This window comes from Zea mays, chromosome 3, assembly GCF_902167145.1.
Source record: "Zea mays cultivar B73 chromosome 3, Zm-B73-REFERENCE-NAM-5.0, whole genome shotgun sequence".
NCBI lineage: Eukaryota > Viridiplantae > Streptophyta > Magnoliopsida > Poales > Poaceae > Zea > Zea mays.
Window position 1 is genome coordinate 158,581,623 of NC_050098.1, and position 6,513 is coordinate 158,588,135.

Below are 6,513 nucleotides of genomic sequence, written 5' to 3' on the forward strand. Positions count from 1 at the left end.
CGACGATAATCTCTATCTCTACTATATTAAAGCATCAGTTTTAATGGTCGTTCCGCGTAATTTTTTTTACAAAGAACTCCTTGTATTTCTTCAAAATCAACCCGCAGTCCTAGATCATATCTCATCTCTATCCTATATGTTCGCACAACATCGTTCTCGCAGCTGTCGCCCTAGCAACAAGCCCTATCCATTTCGCAACAACCTTTGCCTGCTTCTTATGCCGTTGTACATTAAATTTTAAGTGGAACCAACTATGCATTTGGAAATGAGTACAAGGCTTGTAAAAACGGAAAATATTTTTATTGTTTGATATGATACTCTAAAGATAAGAACAAGTATGCATTTCAGTAATCATGTCAAGCATTAGGGGATAAACTTGTTGTATTTGGTATTTCAGGAATGATCTTGTTGGCGTACTTGTGCTTTTCTATGTCTTGCTAAACTTGGAGAAAATTGTTAAGCCATCACCATAAATGAATTTGCATGTGTTACATATTGAATCTCAATGATGATTTTGGTTAGGGCATCAGATCTACACCATCTTCTCGCTCCTAAGTCCTAAGCCAAAACATTAGCTATAATTTAATTCGAGCATAGGGGCTCCTTTTCAACTCATTTTTTGGTCTTTTTGCTAAGATCAAGTGTAATATTTGTTTTACCGGTTCAATATCTGGTATATGAACAATATATTCGCTTTGACATTAAATTCATTTATTATGAGTATTTTATGTGGAGGGTCCATTAAGACTCTCAAGTGTCGCTTAGTCACCCAATCAATATCATCAAATATAGTTGGGGTACCGTCGCAATGCACGAGTATTAGACTAGTTATCATAAATGTGTGTGTGTGCGCGCACACAAATGGACATGTCTACCACTAGTTGTATGCATGCATCCTCTATTCCTCTCATGCGTCTGCAAGTGGCCACTCAAATCAAGGGTCTTTGGCCACAAGTCACACAACACATATGCCTCGATTCTTCGTATTAAGGAATATAGCTATAAGGGCTAGTTTGACAACCACATTTTCTCAAGGGATTTTTATTTTCCCAAGGGAAATTAGTTCATTTTTCCTTGGGGAAATGAAAATCCCTTGGAAAAATAGAGTTGCCAAACTAGCCCTAAATATAAGCTCACTAACGCATCAGTTTCCATCAGCATTACATCAAAGAACCCATGTATGTCTCACATCTTAACTTAGGAAAACTCTATGAATATGGATAAAATGGCACCAATAGAAAGTCAGACATAAACAAATCAACAAGTGTGGCAAGAGGAATGCCGAATCACAAGTAGACACAAGAATATACATAGAAACCTCTTGTGAAAAGACCACGACCCACATGCGACAACAAGCAAGCACTTCACTATAAAGATGAAGATGCACGCGCTCGCATGTGTGTATGTGTGTGGGGGGGAGCTAACAAATAGATGAGAGGCTCCAAATCCCCTCACAAATCTGCACTGATGAAAACATTTAGGCCTCTAGTTGAATTTTGATGATTAATAATAACATAACATCATTGTAACTAACGTGTGTTTTTGTAGAAGCTGTGTTAGTTAGGTTATGTTATTGTAGAACGCTTGGGCTTATGTGGTATTCATGCCCCCTATTGATAGAAGTCATTGTCAATTTTTAAAGTCTAAGCGAGAAGATTAATGATCAGCTAGTTATAAATGTCAACAAAGTTATCATATACTTAGAGTAGTGATAAGACTTTTTTTATTGGCTATACTATAAAGGGAGGCATGAATGGGTAGCTTGACCTAGGCAAGTCTAGTTAGGAGTGGTGATACACGTTTGTGACAACTAGTGTTAGGTTAACCCATGGGAGTCTATGAGAAGTTACCCAACTCGAAAAGCGATTGAACATGTGAGTTGACAATGTTGTAGTAGTGAAAGTCGCCTAGAGGGGGGGGGTGAATAGGGCGAAACTGAAATTCACAAATATAAACACAACTTCAAGCCGGGTTAGCGTTAGTAATATAGAAACGAGTCCGCGAGAGAGGGTGAAAAACAAATCCCAAGCAAATAAGCAAGTGAGACACGGAGATTTGTTTTACCGAGGTTCGGTTCTCTCAAACCTACTCCCCGTTGAGGAGGCCACAAAGGCCGGGTCTCTTTCAACCCTTCCCTCTCTCAAACGATCCACGGATCGAGTGAGCTTTCTCTTCTCAATCACTTGGAACACAAAGTTCCCACAAGGACCACCACAAGTTTGGTGTCTCTTGCCTCAATTACAAGTGAGTTTGATTGCAATGAAAGAATCAAGAAAGCACGATTGAAAAAAGCCAAGCGACAAGAGCGACAAATAACACACGGATCACTTTCTCTCTCAAGTCACTAATCACTAATGATCTCTTTTCTCAATTGTGAAACTTGGAGAGATGGAGGCTTTGAATGTGTCTTGGAATGGATTGCTAGCTCTTGTATTGAATGTTGAAGGTTGGAATGCTTGGATGTAGTGAATGGAGGTGGTTGGGGTTGTATTTATAGCCACCAACCACTTCCTAGCCGTTGGGCCTTTCTGCTGAGCGCGGACGGTCCGCCCTCCTGGTGCGGACGGTCCGCCCCTGTAGATCAACGGCTGAAGATGCAACGGTCAGCAGTAACGGCTATATCAACGGCTATATTGCATTTAATGCGACGTCAGATGTCAGACAGAGCCAGTCGCGGACGGTCCGCCCGCCTGGCCCGGACGGTCCGCGAGGCCGCTAAAATTCATTTCTCCGAACCCGTCACCTTCGGGTTTTTTCGGTTTCTTACCGACCGGACGGTCCGCGCCTGAGGCCGGACGGTCCGCGCGAGGGCTCGGACGGTCTTTGCTTTTCCTCCGGACAGTCTGTAGTGGAAACTTGTGTTTTTGCATTGGTTCTGTCCGAGGGTCATCCTTGTGTCGCGGACGGTCCGCCGCAAGGGCCCGGACGGTCCGCGCTTGGCCTGTTTTTCCAAAAAGCTTCTCCTGTCCGGAATAATCTACGGTATTCCGGACAGTTGATTTAGTATAGTTATAGATGAACCTTTGGCACCTGTAGAACATATAATCTAGAGCAAACTAGTTAGTCCAATTATTTGTGTTGTGCAATTCAACCACCAAAATTATTTAGAAACTAGGTGTAAGCCTAATTCCCTTTCAATCTCCCCCTTTTTGGTGATTGATGCCAACACAAACCAAAGCAAATGTAGAAGTGCATAATTGAACTAGTTTGCATAATGTAAGTGAAAAGGTTACTTGGAATTGAGCCAATATAACTACTTACAAGATATGCAAGGAATGTTTCTTTCTTATATAACATTTTGGACCACGTTTGCACCACATGTTTTGTTTTTGCAAATTCTTTTTGTAAATCTATTTCAAAGATCTTTTGCAAATAGTCAAAGGTACATGAATAAGAGTTTGCAAAGCATTTTCAAGATTTGAAATTGTCTCCCCCTATTTCAAATGCTTTTCCTTTGACTAAACGAAACTCCCCCTAAAAGAAATCCACCTCTTAGTGTTCAAGAGGGTTTTGATATACCATTTCTGAAATACTACTTTCTCCCCCTTTTGAACACAATAGGATACCAAATGATAAAGACTTTTGGAAAGCACTAAGTTTTTGAATTTGGTGGTGGTGGTGCGGTCCTTTTGCTTTGGGCTCATTTCTCCCCCTTTTTGGCATGAATCGCCAAAAAACGGAATCATTAGAGCCCTCTAAGTGCTATCTTCCCCTTTGGTCATAAAATAAATGAGTTAAGATTATACCAAGAAGCGAAGTTTTTTTTGAGCTTTTACTCTCTTCCCCAGGGATGAAGTTCTTTTCTTTGATGCTCATTTCTCCCCCAAAGAAGAGAGAGTTGCTCGGAGTGTTGGCGAAGTATGAGTTACGGAGTGGAAGCCTTTGTCTTCGCCGAAGACTCCAATTCCCTTTCAATATACCTATGACTTGGTTTGAAATAAACTTGAAAACACATTAGTCATAGCATATAAAAGAGATATGATCAAAGGTATTCAAAAGAGCTATGTGTGCAAGCTTAGCAAAAGAAATTTCTAGAATCAAGAATATTGAGCTCATGCCTAAGTCTGGTAAAAGATTGTTCATCAAGTGGCTTGGTAAAGATATCGGCTAATTGATCTTTAGTATTAATGTAAGAAATCTCGATATCCCCCTTTTGTTGGTGATCCCTAAGAAAATGATACCGAATGGCTATGTGCTTAGTGCGGCTATGCTCGACGGGATTGTCGGCCATTTTAATTGCACTCTCATTATCACATAGCAAAGGGACTTTGGTTAATTTGTAACCGTAGTCCCGCAGGGTTTGCCTCATCCAAAGCAATTGCGCGCAACAATGTCCTGCGGCAATGTACTCGGCTTCGGCGGTGGAAAGAGCGACCGAATTTTGCTTCTTTGAGCCCCAAGACACCAAGGATCTTCCCAAGAACTGGCAAGTCCCCGATGTGCTCTTCCTATTGATTTTGCACCCCGCCCAATCGGCATCCGAATAACCAAGTAAATCAAATGTGGATCCCCGAGGGTACCAAAGCCCAAACTTAGGGGTATAAGCCAAATATCTCAAGATTCGTTTTACGGCCGTAAGGTGGGATTCCTTAGGGTCGGATTGGAATCTTGCACACATGCAAACGGAAAGCATGATGTCCGGTCGAGATGCACATAAATAAAGCAATGAACCAATCATCGACCGGTATACCTTTTGATCCACGGACTTACCTCCCGTGTCGAGGTCGAGATGCCCATTAGTTCCCATGGGTGTCTTGATGGGTTTGGCATCCTTCATCCCAAACTTAGCAAGAATGTCTTGAGTGTACTTCGTTTGGCTAATGAAGGTGCCCTCTTGGAGTTGCTTGACTTGGAATCCTAGAAAATACTTCAACTCCCCCATCATCGACATCTCGAATTTCTGTGTCATGATCCTACTAAACTCTTCACATGTAGACTCGTTAGTAGACCCAAATATAATATCATCAACATAAATTTGGCATACAAACAAGTCATTTTTAAGAGTTTTAGTAAAGAGTGTAGGATCGGCCTTGCCGACTTTGAAGCCATTTGCAATAAGGAAATCTCTAAGGCATTCATACCATGCTCTTGGGGCTTGCTTGAGCCCATAAAGCGCCTTAGAGAGCCTATAAACATGGTTAGGATACTCACTGTCTTCAAAGCCGGGAGGTTGCTCAACATAGACCTCTTCCTTGATTGGTCCATTGAGGAAGGCACTCTTCACGTCCATTTGATAAAGCTTGAAGCCATGGTAAGTAGCATAGGCTAATAATATGCGAATTGACTCAAGCCTAGCTACGGGTGCATAGGTTTCACCAAAATCCAAACCTTCGACTTGTGAATACCCTTTGGCCACGAGTCGAGCTTTGTTCCTTGTCACCACACCATGCTCATCTTGCTTGTTGCGGAAGACCCATTTGGTTCCTACAACATTTTGGTTAGGACGTGGAACTAAATGCCATACCTCGTTCCTCGTGAAATTGTTGAGCTCCTCTTGCATCGCCACCACCCAATCCGAATCTTGGAGAGCTTCCTCTACCCTGTGTGGCTCAATAGAGGAAACAAACGAGTAATGTTCACAAAAATGTGCAACCCGAGATCGAGTAGTTACCCCCTTATGAATGTCGCCGAGGATGGTGTCGACGGGGTGATCTCGTTGGATTGCTTGGTGGACTCTTGGGTGTGGCGGTCTTGGTTCTTCCTTATCCTCCTTTTCTTGATCATTTGTATCTCCCCCTTGATCATTGCTATCATCTTGAGGTGGCTCGTCTTCTTGATTTTGCTCTTCATCATTTTGAGCCTCATCCTCATTTTGAGTTGGTGGAGATGCTTGCGTGGAGGAGGATGGTTGATCTTGTGTACTTGGAGGCTCTTCGGATTCCTTAGGACACACATCCCCGATGGACATGTTCCTTAGCGCGATGCATGGAGCCTGTTCTTCACCTATCTCATCAAGATCAACTTGCTCTACTTGAGAGCCGTTAGTTTCATCAAACACAACGTCACAAGAGACTTCAACTAGTCCAGTGGACTTGTTAAAGACCCTATATGCCCTTGTGTTTGAGTCATAACCAAGTAAAAAGCCTTCTACAGTTTTAGGAGCAAATTTAGATTTTCTACCTCTTTTAATAAGAATGAAGCATTTGCTACCAAAAACTCTAAAATATGAAATGTTGGGCTTTTTACCGGTTAGGAGTTCATATGATGTCTTCTTGAGGATTCGGTGAAGATATAACCGGTTGATGGCGTAGCAGGCGGTGTTGACCGCTTCGGCCCAAAACCGGTCCGGTGTCTTGTACTCATCAAGCATGGTTCTTGCCATGTCCAATAGAGTTCGATTCTTCCTCTCCACTACACCATTTTGTTGTGGCGTGTAGGGAGAGGAGAACTCATGCTTGATGCCCTCCTCCTCAAGGAAGCCTTCAATTTGAGAGTTCTTGAACTCCGTCCCGTTGTCGCTTCTAATTTTCTTGATCCTCAAGCCGAACTCATTTTGAGCCCGTCTCAAGAATC

The 6,513-nt window shown here is 42.4% G+C and overlaps 1 pseudogene; it reads left to right on the forward strand.

The window, feature by feature from the left end:
• Nucleotides 1-611: 611 nt before the first annotated feature.
• LOC111591260 (uncharacterized) lies at nt 612-770 on the forward strand (annotated as a pseudogene).
• The last annotated feature ends 5,743 nt before the right edge of the window (nt 771-6,513 follow it).